General features: G+C 41.3%; 1 long non-coding RNA gene across 1 annotated transcript; it reads left to right on the top strand.

The window, feature by feature from the left end:
• Window positions 1-1,698: 1,698 nt before the first annotated feature.
• Window positions 1,699-15,737, top strand: LOC140343158 (uncharacterized). The gene is made up of 3 exons (XR_011923265.1): window positions 1,699-1,830; window positions 13,472-13,555; window positions 13,969-15,737. It is a non-coding gene; the product is annotated as an uncharacterized lncRNA (long non-coding RNA).
• The last annotated feature ends 832 nt before the right edge of the window (window positions 15,738-16,569 follow it).

Below are 16,569 nucleotides of genomic sequence, written 5' to 3'. Positions count from 1 at the left end.
CTATAATCAGTACCTGAGACTTGACCAGAGAGAACGATTTTAAAAAAGAAGCTAACAATTTACGAAACAGACTTTTACCTAGAGGTTATACCAAGAAACCCCTTAAAAAAGCATATCAAAAAGCAGCCTGTCATTAACGAACAGACCTTCTTTTCAACAAAAACCAACCAGTATCATCAAACACCACATGTATCATCACTCGATACAATGTACACCACAACTTTTTGTACCAAACATTAGCAAACAACTGGCATATACTACAATCTGACCCCAAGATCAAAAAATTCATAGGGGAAAAACCAATGATGACATACACGAAATCACTATCATTGAGAGATAGACTGGTCCCCAGTCACTTCGAAGACAAACAGACCCCCCAGACAAATATCCCTAACTTTCCAGGAACATTTAAATGCAGGAAATGCAAACAATGCCCATGGATAGAAGAGTCTTTATCCACTGTTCTTCCCAACAACACTGTACATAGACCAATGCACTACATGGACTACTCCACGACAGGGGTCATCTACATGATTACCTGCATATGTGGAGCCTTCTATCTAGGCAAAACTATTAGACCTCTCAGAAAAAGGATGTATGAGCACATCCACTCAATCAAATGCGGAAAGATAACAACCCCAATATGGTATCATGTAGGAAGCAAACACAACTTTGACCCCAACGTACTCTCTTTTACGGGTCTGGAACATCTTCCTCCAAACCCAAGAGGAGGGGATAGAGATAAAAGACTCTTACAGCTGGAATCCAAATGGATTACCATCCTAAAAGCCACACAACCACCTGGCCTAAATGACACACTAAGTTTTAAACCCTTTAAAAAAATCCTTCTGATGATAATATATAATAATATTCATCATATCTTCCTATTGATACAATAAGATGTATTTTGAGACTTAGTGAAGGAATGACAGAATTATTATTTTTTGTTACTGTTATGTGAACCTTTTTTTAAAAAAAACATTTATGTATGATTATATAATCTATTTCTACCAATTATGGAATCCCTATGTTGTAATATAATCGGTGAACCATAGGTTGAAAAAAATTATTGACTGTAACCTGTACTTGAAGTTCCACCTCAACATTAATATTCTTTTTATAGGTTACTACAATCATGTATTTTTTTTCCTGTTAACTACAACCTGTATATTTAAACTTAACTCAACAATAATATTATTATTACCCTTATATATTACTATAACTGTGTTAGGCAACTTTTGATATACCTGTATAGTTATGGAACCTATAAGAGACAAGGCATGACACATGATTTATACTCCTCAAACTAATAACACCCATATTTCTCACTTTCCACTCATATTTTTTTACACACATGCTGCTTACCACAAGTTAGACCCTGTATTCTCACCTAACTTCCTTGTATCTCTTATTCAAACTCCCACCCGGGAATCCCCTCCTTCCCCCTCCCCTCTTTTCCCCATTCATGATCTTTTCATAGAGTCCTCATTCGAGTTGACTGTAGGCTTATGCACGAGACACCTCAGCCTGTCAGCTGACTACCCCCACTCCTCGTATGATCCGGCCCTTTTGGGCAGATCACTGCAGCCCTAATAGGGCGGATCTCCAGAGTATGGTTCTGCCCGGCTACGGAGCCCAGATGACATCACGGGAACTCGCCTTCTTATTCTAGTGCACGGCGCATGCACAAACACTTCCGGGAGTGCATGTGCCGCTCACACGACGCCGGCCAGCTCTCCTATGCAGCATACGAGAGAGGAAAACTTCTATCTAATTCTTCCACACCTCTATACCTTTTGTTTTGGGTCCCGGTTTGCATCATAAACAACGGTAAGATAATCTTCCTTTTCCTTCCTTTCCAAATTACCTTATTTAAGCCCTATTAACCATTTCATGGTTACCAAACAAACGACATTGCATGACTTCAACGCCTGCCTTTCAAATTACTTATATACAGACCCCTAAGCATGTGAATGCGGGCTACCCAACCACAGTGCATATTGCCTTATCACCTCAACCTACTCCTATCCTAAAGCTGCGTACACACTTGCAATTTTTGTCATTGGAAAGGATCTTTCACGATCCTTTCCAACGACAAGGGGCTGCAAGATGCATGAACGATGCTGTACATACAGCACCGTTCATGCTCTATGGAGAGGGGAGGGGGGAGAGCGACGGAGCGGCACCCTGCTGCGCGCTCTCCCCTTCCCTTTCATTACGATCAGCTGTCGTCCATCGTCCGTGGATCCGGCAGGTCGGTCGTCCGGACGATGGACGACACCGACTGTACACACGGAAGATTTTCGCCCAATAATTGGCCGATGCCGATTATCGGGCGATAAAAATCTGCCGTGTGTACGTAGCTTTAGACTGGTTACAATTTAAAGTAAGTGCTATATCTATTACTAATTTGATAGGTGATCCTATCATTCTGACCTAATTCCCTCCCTCCTCCTCTCTTCCCCTCCCTTATAGGCACCCCAAAAACATAAGGTGCCTCTATCCTACCCGTGAACATATGGTACTACAACCATATTTTTTCTTTTCCTCTGATAACTTACACACTAACGCAATATTAACCTTATAAGTATAGCTAAGGTATGTAAACCACCTTGAAAGTGGACTTATATAGATCAAGATAACTGCACACACAACAACTCGAGATTAACATATATAAAGAGATGTACTAATACTTATAATAATGTATGCATTTAAAATTGATTTATACCTACAACTCCCCATATGTATATGTATGCACATGTGTGTGTACATCTGTGTAGTTGTGTACTTGCACAGGCACACACATGTTTTATCTTGATCACACAGTTCTTTGCATTGATAACAATAATACTTTTCTGTACTTCTTTATATTTCAATATTTTTATTATTTTCAAAATTCAGGTACAAAATACAACACATTTCGTATGTAGAAAAAACAATCATTAAAGGTCATCTCAAATGTGAACCCTATACAACAGTAGTCATTTGTTTTCTTGTTTGTTTCCTCCTGTGGACATTTGTAAATTTACAATCAGTTTGCTACATTTATGCATACAATACAGGAAGTTAACTGCACAGCATTATAATACATGCAGTACAATCTCTTAAGGGTTATTAGACAACAATAACTGGTCTACAATGGATATATACTGGAGGGTTCACCGTAAGCGACCATGCAAATGAACAAACTAACAAACACTAAGACAGGAACACGAGGGGAGATAAGGGAGGGTAGAAGAGAGAGAAAGTGCTTTCTGCAATATGTAGAGTTTCACTCAAATTTGAGTTATGGAATTTGTTTGTGGGAATTACAACTGGGTACGAGACATCCAGGGATCCCATACGTCTTCAAACTTGGACAGGGAGTTCTGTAGAGTATGAGTGAGCCTATTGTTAACCATTATCCAATTTAACTTGGTGGTTATGGGTTCCAGGGGTATAGTCGGAGTTCTCCATGCTTTAGCCAGAGATATTCTACCCGCCAGCAAGATCAGCTTGATCAGTTTCAGCGTGTGTTTGGGTAAATGCGATTCAATTTTATTGAACAAGACCGCTTCCACCGAGCAAACCAGCTCTTGCTTGAGTATTTTAGTTATAATTTTGAACACCTCGTCCCAATATGCCCTAGCTATTGGGCATGACCACCAAATGTGTATCATGGTACCACTCGCATCACAGCCGCGGAAGCAGTGTGGCGATGTAGAAGGGAACATTTTTGCCATTCTGACCGGGGTGAGGTACCAGCGCAATGCTACCTTATAATTTGCTTCGACTACAGATGAATTCAGCGATATTTTGGAGAGAGAATACATCACGTCCCTCCAGTCTTCCAGTTCCCATGTGTCGCCTAACTCCCCCTCCCAGTCCCGCATATATTGCAGTTTAGAATTTGGGGAAACCAGACTATGATAGATAACTGAGATCTGTCCTTTTGTCAGTTCTATAGAGGAGCATGTGCTTTCAAATGGGGAGGACCGCATGGGCTTCGGGGCCCTTCCAATTATCGTATGAACAAAGGAAGCCAGCTGTCTGTAGTGAAAGTGTTCCGTCAAAGGAATTTCAAACTTGTTAATCAAGTGGTCCCATGAAAGCATACCGCGTACATCTATCAGGTCCTTCACTTGCAGAAAGCCCCTGGACCTCCACCATTTGAACTCCACCGTATGGAAACCCGGTTTAAAGTCTGGGTTATTCCAAAGTGGGACTAGAGGTGTGTGGTCTGATATCAAGGTCGGGTGTGTTTTATATTTATCCCATAGCTGAATAGAGTGGGAAAGTGTTGGGCAATTCACCAAGCCCCTAAGGCCCTTTTTACACCACATAATGGATTCAATGGAACCCTGAAAGCCATCCTGACCTTCCAGCTCGACCCACTGAGGTCTGGTTCCATGTAGGGTGCTCAACGACAGCTGTCCCATCTGGGCAGCAACATAATAGTATTTCACATGTGGAATTCCCAATCCCCCTACACGTTTTGGAGCATATAGGGTGTCCCTGCGAATCCTAGGTTTCTTCTCTGCCCAAATAAATCTCAAAATCCTGGATTGAATAGTTAATATTTCTTTCATCGGGACCTGAACAGGTAAAGTACGTAAGAGGTATAGCAGTCTCGGGAGCAAGTTCATCTTGATCGCGGCTATCCGTCCAAACCATGACGGCGGGGACATAGCCCATCGCCTTAGGTCAGTATAAAGTTTTTTAAATAGAGGTACATAGTTGCTTTTGTAAAGGGTATTATATGTGGGAGTCAATTGAATACCCAAGTAGTGAATAGACTCTTTACACCAGCTGAAATCAAAACCAACCTGCAGCCCCTGTAATGTCTTTCTGGGTATATTTATATTCATGGCCTGGGATTTAGCCTTATTCACTTGCAGACCGGAGCATAACCCAAATTCGCCTAGCAGTTTCATGAGATTGGGCAGCGTAGTCGTCGGAGAGGTAATAAACATCAGAATATCGTCCGCAAAGAGAGCACATTTATGTTCAGTTTGACCGCTCATAATGCCCTTAATGTTCGGGTCCCTGCGTATTGCTATTGCTAGAGGCTCAATTGCTAACGCAAAGAGTAGAGGAGATAGGGGACACCCCTGCCTAGTACCTCTCTTAATTGAGAGTGTCTTGGAGAAGAAACCCCCTAATGTTATTTTAGCTTCCGGAGATTCGTAGAGTGCCATCAACACATTAACAAAGTGAGTTCCAAAGTCCATCCTATTGAGAACCTGAAATAAGTATCCCCAAGTTAAGCTATCAAATGCTTTCTGGAGGTCTATGGAGAGCACCATTGCCTGGCGTGGCGGGCCACCATCCCAGCCCGAATCAACCGCTGATATCAGGTCAATAGCCCTTCTAGTTTGGTCAGGTGCTTGTCTGTGTTGTATGAAACCCACCTGATCGGGATGAATATATGCCCCCAAAAATGCACCAAGTCTTTTAGACATAATCTTCGTCAAAAGCTTTAGGTCACAGTTTATGAGAGAAATGGGTCTGTAGTTCCCTAGCTCTGAAGGGTCTTTGCCTGGTTTGGATAAAACGCTAATGAATGCCCTATTCGCATCACCCTTTAAGGAGTTTCCTTGCCGTATAAAATTGAAATAGCTTACCAAATGGGGTGCAAGTACTGGGCAGAAGGTTTTGTAATATAGGTTTGAGAAACCATCTGGACCTGGGGAGCTACGTAATTTTAGCGCTTTAAGAGCCCCCTTCAATTCGTCAATCGTAAAGGGACGTTCCATAATAGCTTTGTGTTTAGGATGTAATTTAGGTAAATTAACCTTATTTAGGAACTCCGCAATATCTGCATCCCGATTGGAAAGCTCAGGACTATACAGTTTACTGTAGAACTCTTCAAAGGCCTCCAGAATTTTTTCAGGGTTTTGGGAGAGTTTCCCATTTTTAAGTTTGATTCTAGGGAGAGCTAGGAATTTGGGCCTAGGGTTCAATTTATTTACCAGTAGACTACCAGGTTTCTCACCCCATAAAAAGAACTTATGAGAAGCCCAACGTATGGAGTTTTCTGCTCTGGTAGTTAGCAGCATGTTCAATTCAGTGCGTTTAGCTTCAAGTTGGGACTTCAGGTCCATCTGGGGGGTGGCCTTGTGTTGATCCTGCAGACTTTGGTACTCTTGGAAACATGCCTCAATTAATGTGTTATGTGCCCTCTTGCGGGACGCCCCTATCTTGATTAGTTCCCCTCTGATATATGCTTTATGAGCTTCCCAGTTAATAGCCGGTGAGGTATCACCTGCCAGGTTGGTTTGAAAATAGCCCTTTAGTAAAGTTTCAATTTCATCTCTGACAGGTGTATCGGACACAAAACTGTCGTTGAATCTCCATCGGAAACCCGCTTGAGGCCGCTGGAAGCCCGTCAAATATAGGGCCAAAGGGTCATGGTCAGACCAGGGAGTTGATAAAATTCGGGCTCCAAGTACGTTAGGAAGCATTTGAGATAAGAGAAACCCATGGTCAATACGAGAGTATTGGTTATGAGCTGCCGAGAAGTGCGTGTAATCTCTAGCTGATGGGTTCATTTCTCTCCAACAATCTATAAGGCCATATTTTCTCAACAGCAGTGAGAATCTGTGGCTTTTTTTAGGGGGATCCCTATATTTGCTCACTGTGGATTTATCCAATATATGATCCAGAGCTAGGTTGGAGTCCCCCAACAATAGGAGGGATCCCTTCGCTCTAGACCATACTTCCTTCAGCAGTACCTGGAAGAACTCCAGTTGGCCTTCGTTGGGCGCATAGTAGGAAACCGCTGTTATGAGGTGCAAGCCCACCATACCTGTCACAATCAGAAACCTTCCTCCCGGGTCCCTAAATATCTCCTGGGGAGCAAAGTTTAAGTGTTTTCGGAAGCACAATAGAACCCCGCATTTTTTCCTGTCAGAGTTAGCCGAATAAAAAATGGGGTAGTTTTTATGTAAATAGCTCGGGCCAGATGACCTGGAGAAATGCGTTTCCTGCAGGGCTAGAATGTCCACTTTCAGAGAGTTATAGTAATGGAACGCCTTAGACCGTTTTACTGGGGAATTAAGGCCTTATGGGACATTATGGGATAGTACCGTCAGACCAGCCAAGGCTGATGGCCCTTTAGTAAGGTCTGGCTGCATAATGGAGTATTAGATAAGGCCAATTGTTGGCACTTCCTCTAAGGGTAAAGGGGGGATAAAAGGAACAGTGGGAAGGAAAGTACAGCACGGGAGAACATAAAACATACAATGACTTGAACAGAACTAGGCAACTATCAGTCAACAAAACATATTGCAACCAGCGTCTACGTAAACCAGGAAGGGCCAGGTCCACCCCCAATCCCCGGGCCCCACAGGAACCCAGAAGTCGGGGGACAACCCCCCCCCCCCTACATCCAGGAATTCTCAAGAATCCCATTTCTTCAGGGAGAGTCCAACCCGGGCCAAACCGTTAAATAGACCACAAGTCAGAATCCCTGTAAGGTGAGGGCATGTAGAGCCCCCCCAGCACCCCCAGCCCCCCAAAGTAAAGCTGATGAGACACATGCTCCCGTTTAACTTGCGTTGTGCAAACAATGTTGAAACCAATGTCGGGAGTCACCTGCTAAATACTGGCTCGGCAGCCACTAAATCAGTAATAAAAAAAAAAAAAAAAAAAAATATATATATATATATATAAAAAAAAAAAAAAAAAAAAAAACCCTCTATGGATCTTAAATAATATTACTCTTAACTAGCGCCATACTATGGAGGCACCATAGCATCGCCACTAGAACCCTGTCCTAATGGCTAGCAGTGCATGACATCATCCCTTGATATCAAATCTAATACCTAAGGCTCCAATGCTTTACCCTGTCATACTTCCCTTAAACAATGGAAATCGGAACAATGCTTAAGCAGTACCAGACCATTGTGTGATGAAGTAAACAATAGCCTAACCTCTTCCATTGCCCAGCAATTGTTCTGACATTGTCCGATAGTTCACAAGCATTGCCCGAGATACAGCGCCCAGTGCCTCACGTAAATAATGTAATGGAAGTCAGGTACAAAGGAGTACAATGTCAAACCCCCTGGCATTACTGACTGAAACTGCATCCTATTTCCATGTAGTGTGTGACATCGATACATATATCTACTGATGGAATCTATGGTGGGGATGAGACATGCTACAATGAGGTGCATATTTCTGCAACCCTGTTAATCATAACCAAGATATCGCAATGACAGAGCTCTGTGAGCACTTATGAAACCAGTTCTTACTGTCTGTCAACAGTGAACAACCTCATTCCTGCTTGCATAGAAGAACCTAGCATCTAATAAAGTACACTATAGAGTGTGCAGCGTAGATCTGCAGCAACAGAATATGCGCACTGGCTCAGTGAAACATCTCACTAAGCTCGTCAGTACATCTTTTGAGTAAAAGTTAGCAACCACATTAATGCTTGCATATAATAACTTAGCAACTGTAGAGGTACACTGTAAAGTGTTGAAATCAGATTTGCAATAACAAATTATGCTCACTCGCTCAGTATAACAGCACAGGAATCACCCTAAAGCTTCTTCCGTGTAACAAAGCAACAACTACAGTCACGCTTGCATAGAATACCTTAGTAACCGACGAAATACACTGCAAAGTATTAAAGACAGATTTTGCAGCAACATGTTATGTTCACTGACTCAGTAAAACATCTGATTAAGCACTTCAGGATGTCCTCCGAGTAACAAGTCATCCACCATTTTCATACTTGCATAGAGTACATTAGCAACTAGTGAAATATACTGCAAAGCGTCCAAAGTAGATCTGCAGACGAAATACACTGCAAAGTATTAAAAACAGATTTTGCAGCAACAAGTTATGCTCATTGACTCAGTAAAACATCTGATTAACCATTTCAGGATGTCCTCCGAGTAACAAGTCATCCACCATTTTCATACTTGCATAGAGTACATTAGCAACTGGTGAACCATACTGCAAAGCGTCCAAAGTAGATCTGCAGCCACAAATTATGTTCATTTACTCAGCTGAACAATGCGCCAAGCACTTCAGGGCATCTTCTGAGAGTGTTTTCCAGAAGCTTTTACTTTGTTCCATAAAGGGTACAGCGAGGCCGCAACTGTTTTATCCTGCATATAAGGAGCATCTCCCTTCTGAATTAGGGCCAGGTCCGTAAGAATGCGCTCACCCTCATCAAAAGAGGAAAAAGAAAAATTCTTTCCCTGATATAGAAAAATTAATCGGAATGGGAAGGCCCACCGATATTTAATTTTGCGGGTTATCAGCACATGTAGAAGGGGTTTGAGTGCCCGCCGGCGTTGGATGGTAAAAGGTGTGATATCAGAAAATATTTGAAGGGGGTATTCCTCCATTTCAATGTGTTCCATGCCCCTGGTAATTTTCATCAGCGCTTCTTTCGTTGAGAAATAGTGTGGTTTGACAATAATGTCTCTAGGAGGCCCATTAGGCTTGGGTGTCACCAGGGCCCTATGTGCTCTATCTATTTCAAAGTGTAGCTCCGGTAGATCAGGTAGGATTTTACGTAAGAAACGTTGCACAGCATCTTGTACATCTTTCACCGATTCAGGGAGGCCTCTAATCCTAAAGTTGTTTCTGTGGGACCTATTTTCTAGATCATCCAACTTAAGTTGGAGGTCTTCAATCTGAGTATTTAGTACGGATATCTCTTTGGAATTCTGGGAAACCTGTAATACTGTTTCATCCAGTTTTATCTCAAATATGTCAATTCTGGCACCCAAGGACTGCAAATCCTGGCGAACTTCAGAGGTTATGATCAAGGTAGCTTTGGATAATTCAGCTTGCAGTAGTTGCGCCAGATTAAGGTAGAGATTGCGCTCAGTTAGGGGGAGATCGGAAGGATCTGAGGGGGCCACATGGTCCAGAGACTGAACTCCTAGGCTGGACTCACGAGTACTAGGGAGATTGCTAGCACGTGGAAAAGATGGGGCCTCTCCCTGTATTGGACGCGGGCTTTGTGTCCCAGACAAAGGCAGTGTAGAAGGGGGGGGGGAGCCTCATGCTGTGACTGCTGCATGAGTCCTGAGACTCTAGAAAACTGTCCCGAGAAGAGTGGGGAGAGCTCCTTTCCCATCCTCTTTCTAATGAACCCCCATCATCACTTGCCTGAAAGTCCCGGTCTCCATCCCTGGGGACTGAAGCCTCAGCCGCGTGTCTGTCCCCCAGCGCCGCCATCTTAGGTCCAGGCCGCTGTGTGTGGGATCGTGGACTGCGGGGTCCACCTTTCTTCCTCGATTTGCCCACCATCGCCCAAAATGATGCGGATGCGTTCCGCTGCTGGACGGATCTCGTCTGCAGTGTGGCTGCCGAGTGACACTGCTCTGGGAGCCGTTGGAAGTCTCAGGGGGTGCCGAGCCGATCAGAAAGCGTCCTGCTCCATCGGCGGCGCATGCGCACTCCGTCTTCTCTGTACTTCTTTAATGTTTCAATATTTACTGTGATGTATAACTTACCGATGCTTTGATATGTTTCCCACACATCACACAGGCATGGATTTATGCATATATGTATATGAAATTTGACTATGTTACTACACTGTACCTATAGACCGTACAAGTCGACATTACAAACCCCTGAGGAAGCCCACAGTGGTGAAACACGTCGGGTTAATCAGACTCAACGGTTTTACATTGAACGCTACCACATCTATGTATAGTACGGGTAATCCTTGCCCATGATTTTTAATGGGTAGGGTAAATTACTTTATTGCTGCTATTAACTATGTAGGAATAATATTACAAATACATAATTCTTTGAAACCAAGGCCAAAAGCCCCATCTTTTCTTTCCGTTTTTTCTCTATACCTTCAATACTGATATTGTTGATAAAATGTTATATTTGATAATGCTGATTTTTGATCTGGTGCACATTTGGTTTCTTTTGCGGTTTGTAATTTGTTGTGAGTAATTATTTGCTTGGATTGTTTGTAATGAAGTTGTTGTTTGTATTGTTGTTTGTACTTTCATTCTACTTCTTGTACTTCATTGTTAAGAACAAAGAATGAGGACAATCTGTAGAATCAGGGAAAGTGTTGTATACACCTTACTGAGGAATGGCTGAAACACAAACCAGGGTGACGCTGGCGATAGTAGAGGCAGACACTCCAGCAGTACCAAACCCTCATTAAGTTGGGTCAGATACATTCAACAGCTGCTTGTTTCACTGTGATTAACTAATGCTTTCTTCTTTTTGTGCCTGTGCACCCAGAGACTTATCTTTTTGTCTTTGCGAACATGCAAAGATGTTGAACGCATCTTACACATACATATATTTCAGAAAAAGGTAGTACAATATTATTACAGTATGTGGATGATTTGTTTCTGTGCTTTGATGATGGGGAAATGTGTGGGAAAGAAATTCTTTCCTACCTAAGACAGGTAATAAAGCAAATTAAAGTGAGCTGTAAAAGTTTTTTTTTTTTAGCAAACATTTGATGACTAGGTTTAGTAGGTTACCGCTGAGAGTGGATCCTAAATGCCTCTTTATTAATGAGATATTAAACACTTCCAATTTGTTTAATTTCATGTCCAGGGTATGAAAGATCTGATAACAGCTATGTTGTCAGCTTCCACTTCCCCTTCCATATTACAGGAAACCATTTTAGATTTGCTGTCATAAAAATGCTGGCCATGCTACAGGAGTATGGAAACAGTGAGGGACCATTGGCATACTTCTCCTTTCAGAGAGCAAAATAAAATAAAGTGTTAGAGCAGTAGCAGCATGTGCATTGTTGCTGGAAAAAGCAGACTTGGTCTTGGATCATACAATTAGTTTATATGTGAAATATTAAGCATGATACAAAGTATTTGCCAGCAGCTAGCTTGGCTAAATATGCGTTTGTTTTACTTACACCTACCAATTTAACAATCAGAAGGTGTAATATATTAAATCTTGCTACACTCTTTCCAAGTGTTGAGGGTGCCTCAAGAAAAGTGAATGTACATGATTGCAATGAATTTATACAAAATAAGACACATGGATTAGCAAATGTATAATCTAACTATATATGCAACTAATCCTGATTTTAGGATGTTTATACTGCAGATGGTTCTTGATACTATACTGATGATGGGTAGCCATGTGCTGGATATGCAGTGGTAACGTATGGTGTAATAAACAAACAGAGTTTACCTTCCGATGTGTTAGTTCAGGAAGCTGAATTGCATGTCCTGATAGAAGCAAGCAGTGTCAAGTTTCTGCCTCTGGTTGATCCGCATAAAATATTTCTGCCACCTCTCCATATCAAGTTAGGCTTGATGAAGAACCTTGTAAAGGCCATAGGTAAATCAAACTCCATGGGTTTTCAGTCCCTTGTTGAGAAGTCACTGCAGGAGGCTGTACTGTGACAATCCAGACAATGAGTACACAAGAAAATCATACTGTAATGCGCCTGGGCACACAAACCACAACCAACTCCAGATACCCTTAAATCAGGCTTTATTCAAAATCATACAGCACAGCAAGGGTTAAGTCCCATAAAGCGAAGTACAGGAGGATAAGGCAAATGCAGGTCAAGAACAATCCGAGGTCAGGGCAGGCAGCAAGCAGAATGGTCAGTAACAATCCGAGGTCAGAGCTGGCAGAGTTCAAGCAGGGTGAGTTTCAGACCAGGTCACTAAGGTAATGACAAACAGATAAACTTTAAACCACATAAAGACACACCCAAGCACACTGTGTTAACAGAGGCTATATCGGGCAATGGTGTACAGGACAGACTCTCCTTAAATGGCCAGGATGACCAATGACCTTGCGCCACCTGGCACCGTCTGATAGGAGACTAAGTAAATCCCCTGCGGCTGATTGGCCGCAGGGAATTCAAACTAACTATGTCCCACCCCGGGGCGAGGCAGCCGAGTGCCACACCCTTGGGGGGTACAAGAGGGACGCATAGTAACACGCGCACCTCTTCCCACAGCACCCCTAGGACGTGCACTACTTTGCACTTGCTACTACTTTCCTCTATAGCTGGGAACCCCAGGGACACTGCGGGGTCGCAGGACGGGTAAGTTCCTTACACATACTCTCAGCATTTCTAAAGAAACAATGGTACCTGACAGACACTGTTCAGTAGATTTATACCACAGTGTGCCTTATTATACTTCACACTAAAGATGTATTAACATTCACTTCAATGGTGCTTACGTTTTAGTACAAAATACATGCACATACAATGTTAACTAAAATAGTACTCATAACTCAGGAACTGTATGTGTTAGGGAAAAAACTGAAAACAGATCTGAAATCTACTCGAAAAACTGATTTAGAAATGTCTGCTGTGGTTTCTGATCATTATCCAAACTAATTTTTTGTTGACCTGTTATTGATTACTGTATAATCAATGTAGATTTCATATATATGTTGTTCTATACTTATGTTCGATTATTTCCTTAGAGACACTTTGAATCACTTTTGAAATGTTAATCTTTTGACAATGTGTAAATCTAAACTTTATATGTTGTCCTAGTCTCTTTTATACTACATAGAGAACATACAGCTTCTTCAACAACAAACTCTTGAGGAAGCCACAATTTGGCGATACGCGTCAGACGTAAGTGACCTTAATAGGTCTTATTTTTTTATTCATTATATACTGTATGGTGCTAGAAAATGAATGTCTAGGATGAGTATGCCAACCTTGTGACTGTTAACAGGAGTTGGGATACATTAGAAACAATTGTACTCAATAAATACACTGGGGTATAACTTTGAACACATTTTTTGTTGACTTCAATTTTTAAGCTTGTTTACACTAAAATATGTATGCTGATTCTGAAAGTGCAGTTAGTTTTCTTCTATCATGTCAGGTTTTTTCTCTACTGCTCATGTTATTGTGATTACTGTAGAGTGGATTTGTGTAGGCTATTCATTTACACGCAAGACAGTGTGGCCAGAGGTTGTGCGCTGCTCTACGTAGCAAATTTATTTATTTTTCTACTTACACACGTATTTCCTTTCTTTCAGATAATGTTCTGCTGTTTCTCGTCCTAAGTTCCTAAACAACACTGATTCATTTTGTTATATCTGTGGCAGTTTCACCATTCCCAGTCAAAGGGCGAACATCAGCACATCTAGGGTTTACGAATGTGGACAAAGGGAACACGTGATAAGATGCAATTTGGTATACCTATGGTTTGGCGAGAGCCAGGGGATCATTTCAGTGACTGTTACTTTTGAATAGTGAAAACTTCAGGATATAACAAGAAAAATAAACGTAACATAGAGTATCCTAGTCTACCATCGGCTTTACACCCAGTGGCTCTTTCAGATGAAATCCCAGTGCTGGTTTTCGTTACACAACCCTCTCCTGAAGAACATGAATATGGTGATGAACTAGGTTACAACAATAATGAACAGTTTGAAATTGAAGAGGACTCTGTTCGTAAGGGATTTGATCAGAGTTGAGTGATTTGGCACGTGATTTGGGACTATCGAAGAAGGTTTCAGAACTCCTAGCATCAAGACTGCTTGAGAAAAACTTATTTGAAAAAGGAAGGAAGGTATCTTACTTTCAAACCAGAGAAATTGCATTTTTGAACTGACAGTGGCATTGTGTATTGCCATAACATACCTGGTTTAATGGAGGAATCGGGAATTCCAATCTTTAACTCAACTGAATGGCAACTATTTATCAATAGCTAAAAGCGGAGCTTAAAGTGTGTCCTCCTTCACAATGGCAATATATTTGGGTCAGTCCCAGTTGGCCATTCAGTTTTTCCTTTGAAAAAATATGCATACATAAAGAAAGTCATGCTGTTGCAATATCACCAACACAATTGGGTCATCTGTGTTGACCTTAAAATGGTATGTTTCCTTCCATCAGCAACGTGTTGACGGCAGAGCTTGTGAGAGGCATTGGGTGGAAAGAAATTGGCCTCCAAGATCTGCCCTAAAATAAGGAGATCCAAACAAAAAAAAATTATATTCCTGCATCTGCACATGAAACTGGGTCTGATGAAGAAGAGTTTGTTAAAGCTTTGCCAACTGAAGAAGACTGTTTCAAGTACCTAATTTTGGCATTTCCTAGCCTGACATTTGAAAAAATAAAGGCTGGTGTGTTTGATGGTCCACAGATTCTGCAGCTCATCAAAGATTATCAGTAGAGTTTGTTAAAGCTTTGCCAACTGAAGAAGACTGTTTCAAGTACCTAATTTTGGTATTTGCTAGCCTGACATTTGAAAAAATAAAGGTTGGTGTGTTTGATGGTCCACAGATTCTGCAGCTCATCAAAGATGAACATTTCATCAGGACAATGTCAGAAGTCGAAACGAATGCTTGGTTATCATTCAAAGCCATTGTCAAGGACTTTCTTGGAAACACACAAACAAATAATTACACAGAAATTGTCCAGAGAGAGCTACAAAATGTTTGTTTGCAATATGAGCATCAAGGTGCATTTTCTTCATAGCCATCTTTCTAAATTCCTGGAAAACCTTGGTGCAGTCAGTGATGAGCAAGTGAACGACTCCATCAAGATTTGAAGGTCTTGGAAGGACGGCATCAGGGTAGATGGGATGTACATATGATGGCTGACTATTGTTGGAGCATCCGGCGGGATTGTCCTTACACTGCACACTCCAGGAAAGCTATAGGTGTAAATTTTTACCTTAATCACTTACCCGATTACCTTTCAAATGTTTTACTGTAAAAAAAAAAAATGGCATAGAGTAACAATAAATCCTTTGTGTGAACAAAAGAAATTTAAATAAACAGTACATTCAAGTTATTTTAAATTTGTATGTTTTTTGACAAAAATGGAGGGTCCTCGTATCCTCAAAAACTGGATGTGATAGCAAAAAACTGGGGTAATTTCTGGATTCACCACCCAAAAAATAGTAAAAAGCAAATGTAAGATCTAACTCAACAAAAATGCATTCCCCAGTGATATGTATGGGTCAACAATGCACAAATACATAATTATTATTCTGCACTAAATCCTGAGCCTAAACCCTCTTTTTTTTTATTCAGTATCATTTGGTTCACTACTTTACTAGAGGTGGCTCAACCCATATGCTCAGGTAGGAAAGAACCAACCTTCATTGATATTAAAAATAATACTATTTGCACTGATACTGCAAAACACAACCTAACCTATTGACATTTTTTTGTTGTAAACAGAACTCCAAGGTTCTTTTATATTGGGCTCACCCTTTCCTGAATACAATGACTATTGCAAAATTCTACCCTTCAGATCAAATTGATTTCCTTAAAAGCATTTTCAGTTATCACATACATTCTTTGCCAGCTTTGGTCTAACGGTAAAAACACAGAAAACAACTTGCCTAAAGAATGGTTGGCAGGGATGTGTGAAAAAATGTGTGGATAGAACAATAGCTTTGTGTTAAAAAGGAAGTCCTTGCATGTCATTTCCTTTAATTTCTTGTGTTAAAGCTGTATAAATACATGGAGTAATTTTTATCAGGGTGAGACTGCCAGTGCCTAAACAGCTTTGCTGATTCCTTTGTTAATAAACTAATAGCATCAAAATCAGATTAATAACAAAGTATGATAAGGCCTCAAAGCAAATCTGCTAAAAGTGTTTGAAATCTCCAGATCTATTTTCGG

The sequence above is a fragment of the Pyxicephalus adspersus genome, chromosome Z (assembly GCF_032062135.1).
Source record: "Pyxicephalus adspersus chromosome Z, UCB_Pads_2.0, whole genome shotgun sequence".
NCBI lineage: Eukaryota > Metazoa > Chordata > Amphibia > Anura > Pyxicephalidae > Pyxicephalus > Pyxicephalus adspersus.
The sequence above is the reverse complement of the archived record's forward strand: the minus strand, read 5'-3'. Positions and strand labels throughout refer to the sequence as shown.